The 15,510-nt window shown below is 33.0% G+C and overlaps 1 long non-coding RNA gene across 1 annotated transcript; it reads left to right on the top strand.

Annotated features, from left to right (window-relative positions):
- The first annotated feature begins 14,105 nt into the window (after positions 1–14,105).
- Positions 14,106–15,090, top strand: LOC145794620 (uncharacterized). The gene is made up of 3 exons (XR_014334543.1): positions 14,106–14,209; positions 14,301–14,371; positions 14,943–15,090. It is a non-coding gene; the product is annotated as an uncharacterized LOC145794620 (long non-coding RNA).
- The last annotated feature ends 420 nt before the right edge of the window (positions 15,091–15,510 follow it).

The raw sequence follows: 15,510 nt of genomic DNA on the forward strand, positions 1-15,510 counted from the left end.
TGCTGGCTGCCGGGGTGGGGTGCGCCGACGGTTGTTTCTGAAGGGCTCGGTTCTTTGCCTCTGCTATGGGCGGGTGTCCGTGAACTGGCTGAGACGCCCCTGACGTATTAGGGTCTCGACCTAATCCTTGAGGTTGATGCAGTCATCAGTGTTATGGCCATGGTCCTGGTGGAAACGACAATATTTGGACTGGTCTTTTCGATTGGAAGGGGTCCGTGAAGGTAGGGGCCATTTGATGGGGTAGTCCCATTGGATCTGGTTGAGAACTTGTTCCATGGGAGAATTAAGGGGGGTATACCGCTCGAACCAACCAGACGGTCGGGCTGGTGCCGACCGGTTAGCGCGGGGGGGGGGGGTCGGTCTGTATAGTGGGATGTTTGGCTATTATATTGGGTGTTTCTAGGTTCTGAGTCTTTTCTCTTTTCTCTGGGGGTCGGGTTTTTAGCTATTGGATCCTGCCGGGCAGCTAGTGAATCTTCAGCATTCATGTATTTCTGGGCTTTGGAGAGTAGGGCTGCCATGGAGGTCGGGGGGGTTTTGGAGAGGGAGAAGAGGAAATCGGACGATCGTAGCCCGGCCATGAAAGCCGTGAGGATGACCTTGTTATCGTTTTCCACTACTTGCAGGGCTTCGGTGTTGAAGCGGGTAATGAAACTGCGTAGCGACTCGCCCTCGGTCTAACGGATGTTGAGGAGTTGGGTTGCCGGGTGGCATTAGTGCTGGGCTCCAATGAAATGGCTAAGGAAGGAGTCGCTGAGATGCTGGAAAGTGGAGACAGAGTCTGCTAGCAACTGGCTGAACCACAGTCGAGCTGACCCCTTCAGTGTCACGGGGAAAGCCCGACACATGATCTCGTCAGGGAAGGCATGGAGGATCATGAGGGTACGGTAGGTCTCCAGATGGTCGACTGGGTCCGTCGTACCGTCAAAAGAGTCAATGGTGGGCATCTTGAACTTGGCGGGCAGAGGTTTGTCCCGGATGGAGGCAACAAATAGTGAATTTGTCATGGTCGAAGGTTTATGCTGAATGTTCTGCATGACCCCTTGGAGTTGGAACTTCATTGCTCGGAGTTCAACGTCCCCTTCAGGGTAAGGTGGTGCTGTTCCGACGGTGCTGGCTTCCCCTTCAGGGGCTGGTGCCACGATCGACAGGTGTGGAGGTGGAGGTGGTAGATTTATATGTAAGGGAGGAGGTCGCAAACCTTCCAAGTTGGGTGGATGAGGTTGCGGAACAGTATGGCTCGGGGCTCTTTCTTGGTTGGATGAAATATCTGGAGGTGGTGTAGGAGGCATCGGAAGGTTTCTTTGGAGTAAAGCATTTATCAGGGCCTAGTTTTGCTCGGCTATGGGGTTAATGCTGTTGGTAAGCTCGATAAAATACTGCGGTGGGTTGTTTGGATTGGGGGGGTCGGCCTGATGGTCGGCAGCATTATTGTGAGAGGCCATGGATCTAGTCGTGACCATACACTTTGACGGGTAGGAGGGAAAGGTTGTTGAAACGGGGTCTCCGGCGACAGTGAACACAACTGGCGCGAAGAGCAAAGCGTTTCCACAGACGGCGCCAACTGATGATACAGTTTGTTCTAGTGAATGGATCGGACAGGTCTAAGCTCCTCAGGCCCACGTCCAAATAATCAAGCCCACCGGATAACCTGCAAACAAGTTCAACGGGGAACAGGATAGTCCCCCAGTGAACCCTCCGACGAGCAAGTTAGGAAGAGAAGTAGAGTATAGAGGGAGAGATTAGGCATAGAAAGGTTGACCTTCTTCTTGTCTTCAACGTTTGCTTATATCATTTGGTAATCATTTTGCTATCCTTTCCGACCTGCCTTCCTCGCTGAAAGTCTATGCTGTAGCTCACCTTGTTCAGGGTAAGGTGGTGCTGTTCCGATGGAGAGGTGTTGTCGTAATAAATGTTGTGATGGGCCGCATTAATGGTGATGTGCAGTGGCAATAACTTTGCAGATCTTTGTCTGCTGATGTGGATTGTCCTTTGCCTACCATATGTCTGAATGTCATTGGTTCTTTGTGCCATGTTGGATTTCAGCTGTTCTGGACTCCACCAGCTGAGTTATGTACTGGGTTCCAAGTGATGGGCTTAGGTTGCTTATAGTGGGCTATAGCCTTTATGGGCTTAGCCACGTCAACTACAATACCATTTTATGTAATTCTCTTCATTTTATTTTCTTGTTACTATTTTTGATCCGTTCACCTCCCACCAATGTATTTCCAAATTATTTAATCAAATAAATATTTAATTATCATTTATAATTTTAAATATTTTATTTTAATCAAAAATTATATTTCATTCAAATTTCTCTTCAAAATGATTCATCCCTAAATCTATGGTTGTGGTCAAATTCAAAAATAAAAAAGTGTACGATTTTCACCATAAAAGTGAATGTAACGAACCGTTGTATTTGTGTCATGAAAAATTTGGCAAACAAGTAGCAAATCATTTGTAATGAAAAATATTACGAATCATTTTAGTGAAAATTATAAATTTTTAGGTGAAAAAAATATTTTAAAATTATAAATAATATTTGAATATTAATTAATTTGAAAATATATAGGTGGGTGGGAGATGAAAGGATCAGAAAAAATAAATAATAAAATAAAAATGAAGAGAAATACATAAAAGAGTATTGTAGTCAAATTAGGAATTTTTTTTTTTAATTTAATACAACACATTTAATGCCTTTATTCACCTCCTATGATAGCTAGTGCCAGTAATTAACACATTTAATGCCTTTATGCCTTTAATACATTCTTAACAAAATCCATTAATCCAGTAATGATCAAATGTCTTATATGGGTTTGGAGTCCACAAAAATATAGTCTCCACACCATGTGAGATATTTGGTTATTTATTTGATAAAAAATTTAGTATCCCTAGCATTATTCTTAATAATAATTTATTTCATTTAATGAGTGTTGAAATTTGTTAAATTTTAAAAAATAATACTATATATAATAATTGTTATACCAATTAGTGTATTAACAAATGATGTGATATAATTTCAGAAGTTTTGAGTCTTTATAATTTGTATAATATGTTGGGTCATAATTTTAAAGTGATAATATCGTAACATATGTTAGTATACAAGTTGATACGTATAGCACCACTGAATTTTAAATAATGAGTCTGGTTAAGAAAGTAATAAATGACTATTAAGTTCTTTCATTTGCATGGGAAATATATAATAGAGGAAAAATAAATTCTCGTGTCTATGGAAAAGTTTTTTTTTTTTCCTATGTGGAGTTAAGTCTAAAGATTCTTTATTAGTATATAGTGATAAAAAAATAAAAAAATAAAAAAATAAGAAATAAAATTACGTAGTGTATTATTTATTTATTTATTTTTAGTGAGAGTCCCCAATTGAAAATTTGCCCCACCAACCTTTATGACTGACGGTATTGCTAAAAAGAATTCTAGTTGTACATGTTTTTTTTTATTTGGTTGAATTTTAAAATTGTATTATGAATTTATTTCAAAAAATTTGAAATTATTTTGAAAAAAATAAATATAAAAATATATATGTTTGAATTTTTAAAAATTATTTTGTGTCAAAAAAAAAGAAAATCATATAAAAAATAAGTGTTTTAGTTATTTCATTTTTTCCCATGAAACTAATTTTTAATTTTTGTAACAAATATAATCAAAAAATAAATTAAATATATATACATTTAAACATGACTGAGATACAATTTGATAAAATACATTTAAAATATAAGTTAATTATGAAAAAGTCCAAGCCGGTCTTAATTGATACTTAAATTATCTGAAAATAGTATAAAAATATCAAAGTAGAAGGAATGTGACAAAAATAAGGGAGGTGAGGGGGATAAACCAAAAAAAAAAAAAAAAACATACAGTGAAACACCAATAAATTTTAAAATATGATTTTATAAATTGTTTAGTCTTTTATTTTTTGTTTATGAAAGTATAAATTATATCAAAGGGTAGTGACTTACATGTTTGAGTTTAATTTTTCAGGCATAAAAATGAGTTTTCCAAATGCAAAATTATACATTTGGGTAACCCACACTATAGAAGTTTTAGATTTTTTCACATTCCGAAATAAATCCCACATTACGAACAAAAACGTAACACTCTAATGTAATATTCCAATCACATAACACTCCAATATAACACACTAAAAAACTTCTTGATATACTTTTCCAAAATATAAAAACATAATACTAAAAAAAAAATTTAGTATACTTTTTCTAAACATAACACTTCAATATATCACAAAAAATAAAATAAAAACTCCTTAGCCTTTCTGACTTTTTGGCTGTTTTAGCCTAACTTTTTTAGTATATATTATTTGGTTTTTGTTTTTGGCTTTTTGACTTTTGTTAGAAAAAAAATGTAATGTTTATGATTTTGAATGTGACATTTTGTCTTATTAACTTATATAACCAATTTTATCTTTTGTGCTTTTTTGGCCAAAAAGCCAAAACTAAATATAGCTTTAGTATATTTTTTTTTAAACGTAACATTTCAATTAATGTAATCCCAAAACGTAACACTCCAATGTAATATATACAAAAATACTAAAAAATTTCATAATCTATTTTTTCCAAACGTAACACTCACAGTTTGAAATTATACATTTGTTCAAAACTTATTAAGGAATTTTTGAACTCCTTTTGGAATGGTTTGAAGAATTTCACATCCTTTTTTTTAGAGTGTTATATTGGAATGTTACATTTGAAGTGTTATATTAGAATGTTACGTTTGGAAAAAATACACTAAGAATTTTTTTTGGGAGTATTATATTAGAGTATTACAGTTTGAAATTATACATTTCCTTAAAGCTTATTAAGGAGTTTTTGTATTCCTTTTAAAATGTTTGAAGAATCTCATATCCTTTTGGAATGTTTGAAAAATCCTATATTTCAAGTAATTTTTATATTTATTTTGAATTGTTCTCCAAATAAAAAAGATTCTTATATAAAAATTCATCACAAATTTGATTTCCATAGATTGTGTACACTTTCTAGAACAAAAGAAAAAAAGAGAATGAAATATAATAGAAATAATACTATAATCGTAAATCTAATTTTCAAATAACATATTAAATCTACCTTTCAAAATCAATGGGACTAATTGATCTAAAAAAAATCTTTGAGACAAAATAGATCACCATTTCTCAATAAAAGATTTATAGGTAAATTTTTTTAAAAGGCATTTTGGTCTTGTTATATATAGTTTTCTTGTTTTCTTAATTAAGATAGCTTTTAATGTTATACTAGTTTTTAATAAATATAATTATTTAATATTTTCTTAACATATACTTGTTAACAAAAACTTTACTGATATGTGCCTTTGATTAACGCTCATCTATAAATACTCTTTCATATCAACAACATATCATTCACAATTCACAAAGACAAGACATCAAGATCTAGCTAAGCATAATACCTGAAAATGGCCGAGGCCTTATGCCCAGGTGAAGATTAGAGTATTGTTTGGTAGGGTTTTAGAATTATGATTTGAGAATAGAGTTGTTTTTTGAGTTTGTGAGTTTTGAAATTATGATTTAAATGTGAAAATTTTGTTTGGTTATGAGTTTTAAAAAGAGTTTGAAATTTTTAATGTGACATATGATATTTGATTTAAAACTTATAACTTATAACCAAATACACAGTTCAAAATTCTATTCATAGCTCATAAAAATTTTAAAAAAAAAATTGAAAATATTTTTTTAACAGGTGCCAAAGAAAAAAAAAACATGAACACTATTCCGGTTAACCAGTCGGACGACTGGGTAGACGTGTTTTAAAAAGTGGGTGTGGAATTAATTTTTGAAAACTATAACAAAACACAGCCTTCAAACCAAAGGGTAGAATTAAGTTTTGAAAGTCTAAGGATTTGGTTTAAATCTTGTTTCAACTTAGTTTGGAGCATGCTCTTCTTTCTTTTTTATTTATTTTTTTATTTATAAAATGTACTTATGAAGTTTAATTCTCTACATTGAGTTAATAATTCTTATTCTTCACCTATTGAAAGAAAACAAAAGATTAGTTGATATATTGTTATAATGTGATGGATAATGATACGTTTCCGATTATTTTAAACCATGTGTAGAAGGCTAATACAAGTTATATTTATGCAGGTAAGGCTGCATGGCCTGAGCTCCTTGGGGCAGAGGGCAAAATAGCAGCAGCGACAATCGAGAGGGAGAATCCTCTGGTTAAAGCCGTGATCGTGCCGATAGAAGCCATTGTTATCGATGATTTTGTCTGCTATAGGGTTCGCGTTCTGGTTGATAAGAGTGGAATTGTTGTTAAGGTTCCTGTAGCTGGTTAGAGTACTCTGAAGTGATTCATTGTTGCTTTGCTTGTTGATTATGAATTATTAGGCTATTTTATGTCAAAGGAAGCCCCAAGAAAATAAAGATTAATGGAATTTGTATTCTCCATTTGTTAATAAGAGTGTGGCTATGATGTGTCTAGTTCTGGAATTTATTTTTTATTTTTAATTAATTCCAGAAAATTTGAGAGGAAAATGGCTAATTGCATTGGTGAATTTTATTTTAGGTTTCATTTATATCGGTAAACAGTGGCAGTTGTAATGGCAAATTCAGTTTTGATGCTCGATTATTATTATTACTCCACTCGTTTCAAAATATTAATTCCTTATTTTTTTTTATTCCAAAATATTAGTCTCTTTTAAAAAATTAAGAAATAAAATAATATGAATTTACTATTTTGTCCTTTTTTCAAATTTATTAATAACATAAAAAGTACAATTATGACAATTGATATTCTCAAAGAATGTACAATCAAAGGATAATTTTCAAAAATTAATATTTTTAAAATGTAATAATTATACTATAAAAAAGATTAAATTTTTTAAAAGGAATTATTATTTTGAGACGGAAAAAGTATTCAGTGTGTTTGGTTTGAGTTTTTTGAATTAAGTTTTTCGAAAATTGAGTTTTTTGGTTTTCGTATTTTTTTGTTTTTAGTGAATATTTTTAAAATTTTAAACATTTTTTTTACTTTTTTATATGCACCTTACTTAGATGAATTTAAAAAATAAAAAATTTGTGAAAAAATATTTTTAAAAATTAATAAATACATAAAAATACAAAAAATGTACTAAATTCTCGTTTTTTTTTTTGTATTTTTGTTATTTAGTGAATTTTTAAAAGGTTTTTTTCACAATTTTTTTTACCTTTTAAGTATATTTATGTTAGGTATGTCTAAAAAGTAAAAAAAGAAATTACTTAAAATATTAAAAAAATTCAGTAAAAATAAAAAAATAAGAATGTAAAATTTTGTGAAAAATATTTTTTAAAAAAGTTAACCAAGCAAATTATTTTGACTTTGTGTTTGTAAATCTACCATTCTTCTCAAAGACGTTAGTGCAAGTAGAAGTAACTAGTGTTCGGGAGTCACTACAGGAAATATGAGTTTTGACGACGTTCTTTTAATGGCGTTTTATTAAACGCCATATTTTATAATATTCGACGGCGTTTTTTAAACGTCACTTTTTTAAAATATTAAAACGGTACCATTTCAACAACAGAAGGCGTCTTAAAGCGCCTTCAAATGTCCTCTCTCTTTCTCCCTTAAATGGGCGAGCCTCTGAAGCCCTAATCTTTCACTCACTCATTTTGTAGCCCTAATCTTTTACTCACTCACTCTCTCGTTTGCTCTCTCTCTCAACCCTCTCAATGGATCAATTCATCTCAGAATGATACAATCTCGGTGATTCATCTTGGCTATTTCGATTTTGATTTCGAAGTTCATCTTGTTTGGAATCCTCACAGCTTCAAATCTCGCCTCTCTCAACCCTCTCTAAGCCCGTATCATTCTCACAGATTCATCTTTGAGATTCAGAGCGATTTCGATTTCGAATCTCCACCGCCAGCACCGTCTACACCGGCTCGATTTCTCTGATTTTGATTTCATCTGAATCTCTGATTTCGATTTCGATTTCGATTTCGAAGCTCCACTGCCACCACCATCTGCACCAGCGAGGTATCGATTTCTCTGTCTCTCACAAGCTCTTCCTTCCGTCTCTCTCGATTTGGTTATTGAAATTGAAATTGTAACCAAGAACTATGAAATTGAAATTGATCGATCTGTGATTCCAGTTAAAAGAAAAAATCGATACGTGACTCATGATTATAATTTTTATTTATTTATTTATTTTTTCAATTGTTGTTTCTTCTTTTGTTTTCTTTCTCGTTTCTTTTTTGGGGGGTTGGCATTTTGATATTTTTGTGGATTTTGTTCTTTAGGGTTTTCAATCTCTGTGAGAGGATAAGCATCATAATTTTGAATAAAGACGTACCCTCTCTCTCTCTCTCTCTCTCTCTCTCTCTCGTCCATGATCATCAGTGTTTTGTATGTATTTTGTTTGTGCATGTGAAATTTGTGTGTATATGTCAAGGATTGGATACATTTTTTTCTGCTGTATGTTTGATTTAGTGAACATTCAATATTTGAAGCATGTAATTTTGGTCAAAGATTGGCTATTCCTTTACTTTTTTATCTTTTTTTTCCCTTTTCTTGGTGTTCTTGAATTGTCTCAAAGAGAGCCATTTGCAGATTTAATGGCTTAAATTGATGCCCTTCCATCTTCGAAGTTTTTTTTTTGGATTGGCCCTCCATTTTTTAAGTTGATCAAACATCCATATTACAATTCAAAGGATTCTGAAGAGTGAAGAGTAACGATGTGGAGATGATCTTTGTTTATGAAATGAGTCAATTAACTCATATAAGGCCACTATAGGACATCAATAATCAAACCTATTTGGATATTTGTCCTGTTTTAAGTTATTTGGGCAATGACTTTATGTTACAGGGCAATCTTTTGTTTGTATGTTGTAATGGCCAGTGCAAGTTGATGCATCAAATTCCATTTTCTTATTTAAACGTCTTTTTAAAGGAGCTTGTGTTATGATCCCATCATCCCACATCAAAACACAGAGGCCTTGTGAATATAGGTCTGTTTGGACACCCCCCCTTGCAAGCCGATTTTCGTGGGTAAGTTCTACCCATAGGGTTTGTATCACTTTGTCCAAGGTGTCAAGAGAGAGAACAAGTTTCGGAACAACAAACTGTGTTAAGGCAGCTTGAGGCCATATTGTCTATCCATAAATTGGCGAGAGCGGGATGTCATTTTGATGCCCTGAGGGAGGTTGCAAAACTTCATTTTCTTCCTTTAGATCCACGAGCGCCTGATATTGCAAATGATGCGTTCCAAAATTTGTCAGCCCATGTCCAAGCTTGCGTGCCAGACGTTTTGAAGGTTGCTCTTCATTGCTTGGACAATCTCACAGATTCAGATGGATCACTTCGTGCCCTGAGAACCAAGGTATGTTTGGCAATACAAGTAGATCTTTCTTTCTGTTTTCATTGTCTGATTTGGGTGCCCTTCTACTATAGTCATGACTTATGGCTATTCTGGACTTGTTTACTATTGATAATGATGATGTTCTTCCACGATGAAACACTGCTTATGGAAATTGAATGTTTATTCGTAAAGTAGAACCGTTCTGACATTTCTCATTCATGAAAGATACTGTCTTAACTTTACTTTGATGATGAGTTTTCTTGGTGCTGAACAACTCTGTTTAGATTTGAACAACTCTTTATATCCATGTGTTATTGAACAACTCTGTTTAGATTTGTTTACTCAATATACTGATGAGAATCTACTTGAATTTGGTTTCTCTTACTTTTCTGGAGCTATATTCTTTTGTCTATAATGCTTCTAAATATGAGGATACATTCACCATTATGTCAATTTCTATGTATCAAAATATATTTTGGTTTATTTAGATGATAAACATTAATTGGAGAACTCAGTAGTGATTAGCAGTCTGTCTATTGGTTAATTTGGGTATTGACTTAAATTTGATTTTTTTTTTTTCTATCACTCATCTATCTTTCGTTATATTTTTTCACAATATTGTATTGAAGGTCATCAGCCAAAGCTGGGTTTAGCTAGAACAGGTTTGTCATTGATTTATTGATTGAAAAGGAATTACATAATAAAATGTTGATCTAGAACCAGGTTCCTCCTTCCCGTTCTCTTAGTAGCATCATAATAGTGCTATTATTTATCTTGCTTGCTTGTGTTTGTTTTTATTTGCTTGTGTTTGTATTGTTTCTTTGTTTCTATTACATCTATACTTCAGTAATTACATTTTGGGGAGTACATAACAATACAGGCTAAACTAATCTAATTTTTTCTGTATATATGGGCAACATCCTTTTTGATTTGTCAACTTTAAGTGGACTTTGGTCTCCTCTTTCTCCTTAACTTTATAGCTTGCTAGAGGTTTTACTACAGGTTGCCTAGTTTTGTATCTTTTGTTAAATAGCCAATTTAGAATTAATGCAATGTAAAATAATTTTAAAAGATTTTTGTCTCTGTCTTGAAAATCATTTCAGAAGATGGTAAACTGAAGGCTGAAGAAAAAAAGTTTATAGTGCTACACAGGTCCAGAGTTCCTTAAAAATATGTCTGAGAATAATTTCTTCAGTTATCGTCATGACTAAAATTTTGGTATCAAGATATGTCTATGCCAGCAGAGTCACATTTGAGAGATGTTTGGATGACAGGGAACTAACTAGCAATTAAACACAAAAATGATAACATAGGATATGTCCTCATCAATCGAATAAATAATAGCATTTATCCAAGATATTAATGTATGCTTACATGGGCTTCAATAATTGTGGATAGAGTTTTCGCTCGTTTCAACAATCCAAGTTCAATGCGATTCCTTTTCACAGTATCGCGCAGACTTGATATCTCAACTCTAAGAGAATAAAGTTTTCTCAGCAGGATAGAAATAAACTAGCTTGATTAATGAAACAAGAAAAATAAGGGGGTGAGGGTTAAATGACATGTTTCCACAATTGAAACAAAAAGCATAATAGTTTCGTTACCAGTGAAGTGAACTATTATATAGCACATGTGATATGACGCAAAGATGTTGAACAAAACTAGTGAAAGTTTCATGTATTGGGTGCTAATTCATAATCCAGATAACCAAATAATCAGCCAAAACTAAACTAATCTAACCTTTTCTGTTCTATGCTGAAATGAATGAGGGAGTGTAAATATAATTTACAGCCGCCACTAAGAGGTCATTAGTTAATGAGAAATATGCACTAGCACTTTGAGGTTCTCAAGGAGTGCCTGCCTTAAAACAAAATCCATGAATAAATAGGGATGCAACAAGCCAACAAACCTCAATTTCCCATCTCTGGGCATGAATGGAGGCCTCTACCTTTGCATTTGCAAATCTCCACTGCAGATGATGGCTATGAAGCAATTTCAGAGTATGCACTTCTTCTTGATGACTTAAACCTTCCTTCCCCTCCTTGCATCTGCTGCTCATAATAGTGAATGCTAAACTGTGGATTGGACATGGGAAAAGTTATAGCAATACTTTTCTGCTTCTGTTGATTATCGTTAAATTTTTTTGATAAATTGTGGTGACTTACATCTCTATAAACTGTTGAATGTTACCATTGTATTTAGTCCTAACCATGCATGCTATTGCCTTCTGTTTGAAACATGCGTTGTAATAATATTTTAGTCCTAGTTTCTTGTAATTTCTGTTACCATAGGCAAATATACATGTTTACTGTACTATTTGCATCGCTAAGACAGTACAGAAATAAACAATTTGTTGCTAGTCAAAAAAATGTAGGTCTTGTTTGGTTGTGTGGAGGTTTGTGTAAGTGACTTCACTCTAGGACATACTCCAATTTACATCTATCCCATTGTTGTGATTGCCAAGAGAATTGAGTACCATGCCATATAACTCTATTGAAGTGGGCTTTACATTTGCAAATAAACAAAGAGTGAAAAGATGACATATTGAAATATTAATGGAGAAATTATATTCCTTTAGGTGATGGGTGAAGTGTCATTGTCTCTTCCAATCGTGCTCTTGTTACCTTGAGTTAGTGTTTATTTCTGTTTTGCTGATGATTATGTTTATCATTTGCAGGTGGAACGCATCTTGTTCCAGTGGGTCTTGGAGATGATGATCAATGCATGGAAGATGACTTTATTTCTGAAAGGTTAATGGATTTATCACCAAATAGAAATTTCTCCATTCACACCGATAAAGAGGATGGCACTCCACTTGGTGGTAGCTCATTGCTGCCTCCTTTCCCTGCAAATACTTTGAATTGCCACTCTTGTATTTACATACTAGCTTTCAATTCATTGCATAGAATACATTGTTTTTTTCCCTAGGTTATAGAAGGTGGAGAAATTACTCAATCCAGAAGCTATAAAGAACTGTTGATGATTGGTACAACATTTGAACAGCTTGTGAATGCTCACAAAAGTTCAATTCCAGTCTTGGATCCTACAATTGTCAGACTATATTGATTTTCTAATTATTGTATGCTAGTGGCTTATTAGATAATATAAATATTTTTAAAATTTTTAATTACTCTCTTATCGATTGATAAAAATAAAAAATAAAAGTCAAAGATTTGTAAAATTAGGAGTAAAATGCTGACCAGATAAAATCAAATGGAAAGTAAAGTATGCAAGTTGTTCTATAGGAACTCAATCAAAGAATCTGATGTGTGAGGTAAAATCTTATTGCTTATTTTGATGTGTGATGTGAAATCTTAATGTTCAGTTGATCAAACTGAGCCTATACTTCATAGGTGAGTATTCAAACCATAGGAACTCATTCAAAGAATCTGATACGTGCACTACAGGAAACTGAGCCTATGGCTGACATGTGTTCTTCAATCAGGGGCCACAATATGTGTGCACTACTTTCTGGACCTTTGTTTACACCAACTGTAGTGGAGTGCAGTAAGTGTTGATCTGTGCCCTTACATTTACTCATTTCCTACACTTTTCTCAGTCATATTAGGCTGTGTGTGATGCATGCTAAAATTTTGCATGATATCAAAGGAAGTCCTGATAAATTCGGGCTTACATAGTAATTAGGTGCACAGTTGCAAGCATGTGGCTGAGCTGAAATATTTCTATTGATAATTTTAGTGTTTGTAGAATACTAACTTATATTAAAAGCCTATAGTGTGCATGTCTTAATTTATCCAGAACAGGTTGTATTTTTGTTCCAGTTGATTTTATCCAGAACAGGTTGTATATTTGTTCCAATTGCTTTCTAAACTCCTCAATATGTTGAACCAGCACAATTAGGTGGATGATGAAAACTAGATATGCACAAACCTTTAGAAAAGCGTGAGGGATATGCTGAGCTAGACAATAAATTGCCAAATTTATTTATTTATTATTATCATTTTTTAATCTCAAAAAATTGTGTTTTCCTGTGATGTAGTTGCCTTCTATGTTACCTGTGGGTAGGGAGTTTTATGCATGCACACATTGTGTCACTTCTGTTATCGGTTGTTTTTTCTCTCTCTCTCATATGAATCTGAATATGATATGATATTTGCATCCAAAAGAATCAATCTTGAACCTCAATTTTCTTCATTGCAGACCACAAAAAGTTGACACTATTAGTAGAGGTAACGATGCTTTTGCCTCCTTGAACCCAATTCAGATTAAGTATTATTATGGGTTTCCTGCAACTGCATAACACAAGAAAGGAAATCTTTTACCAATATATGACTTTGTTTTGAATTGATACTTATAATCCTTTTGCTGTATAGGAATTTGGTTCAAGTTTCAAATATATAAAATAGCTTTATACATGATGCTGGAAAGTTATCTCTATGATCATTCAAATTAGAACCTCAATTCAGAACTATTCTATAGCAGCATAAATTAAATAGATGAGATGAATATAAATTGATTGTGAATTGGCCATACCCAAGTTTATTATCCTAGACATTTCTGCTAAGTTTTATTTTTTAGTTTTTATTTTTGGTGAATCATAGATTATTCCCTCCATTTTCCCATGAATAACAGGAATAAATTGGACATAATAGATTTTATCATTATCTTTTTTCTACAATTTTTCCTGCCAATGTTTTTGAGGTTTATATATATATATATATATATGTATTCTTTCTCTACTCCTATACACATTGTTAAATTCTTATGAGTTATTACATAAAAGTCTTTGAAATTAGGGCTACATTTGTGTGGATGCATGAATGACCTTTACTTCTAAGCTGGGCTTTTTCTAAACAATTTTATGTTCTTGTAGGAATTCTCACCGGATGGACGATTCATTATTAGTGCTGATCGGGATTTTAAAATTCGTGTAATTGACGATTCTTACCCATTGAAACAAATAAATTATTAAATATTAAATTCCATTTCAATTTGTTTTCAACAATGTTATTTTGTGACAGGTTACCCTGTTTCCAAAGAAGACTTTAGATGGAGCTCATGAGATACAGAGCTTTTGCCTTGGTCATTCTAAGTGAGTGAGTTTTTTATCTTCGAATATGTTGCAGAGCAGATGTGATTTCCATGAATAGTTTTTTGAATAGTTTTTCTCTACAATAGTGTATTAAAGCACTTTTCATTTATCAACAAGAAAAGCAAACAAGTGCTGCAATTCTTTGTAAAAATAGTCTCTCTTATTCTGTGTGCCTTGCAGGTTTGCACAAGCTCTCTCTATTGAACATGGAAGGTTGCCCTGTTATTGATGGGCTTTAGTCTTTTTTGGAAAAATAATAAATAAAGAAATGCAATAAATCCCTTAAACAGGGCCTTCTGTTAAAATCTAAATTGTTTTTAAAGTTTCTTTTCAATTCTGGACGAAAACAAAAATTTTAGCTCTAATTTTTGTTTAAATACTATTGAAGGAGTAAAGTTGTAACTTGAATCATAGATTTGTGTCAGGAGCAAAACTCTAACCACCTCTACCAAAAAAATTAAACAATTAAAAATAAATAAATGCAATCAAGTGATTAAGAAAATTAAGTTTACAAATTCTCCAATTTATGTTTATTTTGGTGAATTTGATTGTAATTTATGTTCTGATGCAGGTATATAGACCAATGAAGACTAACAGTGAACTCTCTCATCAATTTGAATCAATTTGAGTTAAACACTTCTTTCTCTGTTAATGTCTTTGTTAAAACATGATTTTTGAATATGTTATTTTGTGATTAATGGTGATTGGATATTAAATTGAATGGGAAAGTGAACTAATGTTGTATTTGATATTTGAATGACAGTTATTATTTCATGTTAGTGTTATTTTTCAATTTTTTTAGTTCAATCACATAAAATTAGCAGAATTTTTTTTTAAAATGGAGGCTATCATGGCGTTCTAAAAATGTCGCTAAATATTAAATCAACAGTTAGATTTTTTAAAAAGAGATACGACGGCGTTTTAAAAACATCGCTAAATAGCTTGGTGATGTTATAGTAGAACTTTTAGCGGCGTTTAATATAGCGACGTTTCTAAAGCGTCACAAAGTTATAGCGACGGCCGCGTCTTCGGCGCTTGGTGCAAAATGTCACAAAAGGTTTAGATGGCGTTTTTAGGACCTATAGCGGCGTTTTTTAAACGCCGCTAAAACCCTCATTTCCAGCAGTGAGTAAAGACAA

Source organism: Camellia sinensis, chromosome 7, assembly GCF_055761805.1.
Source record: "Camellia sinensis isolate YWXY chromosome 7, ASM5576180v1, whole genome shotgun sequence".
Lineage (NCBI taxonomy): Eukaryota > Viridiplantae > Streptophyta > Magnoliopsida > Ericales > Theaceae > Camellia > Camellia sinensis.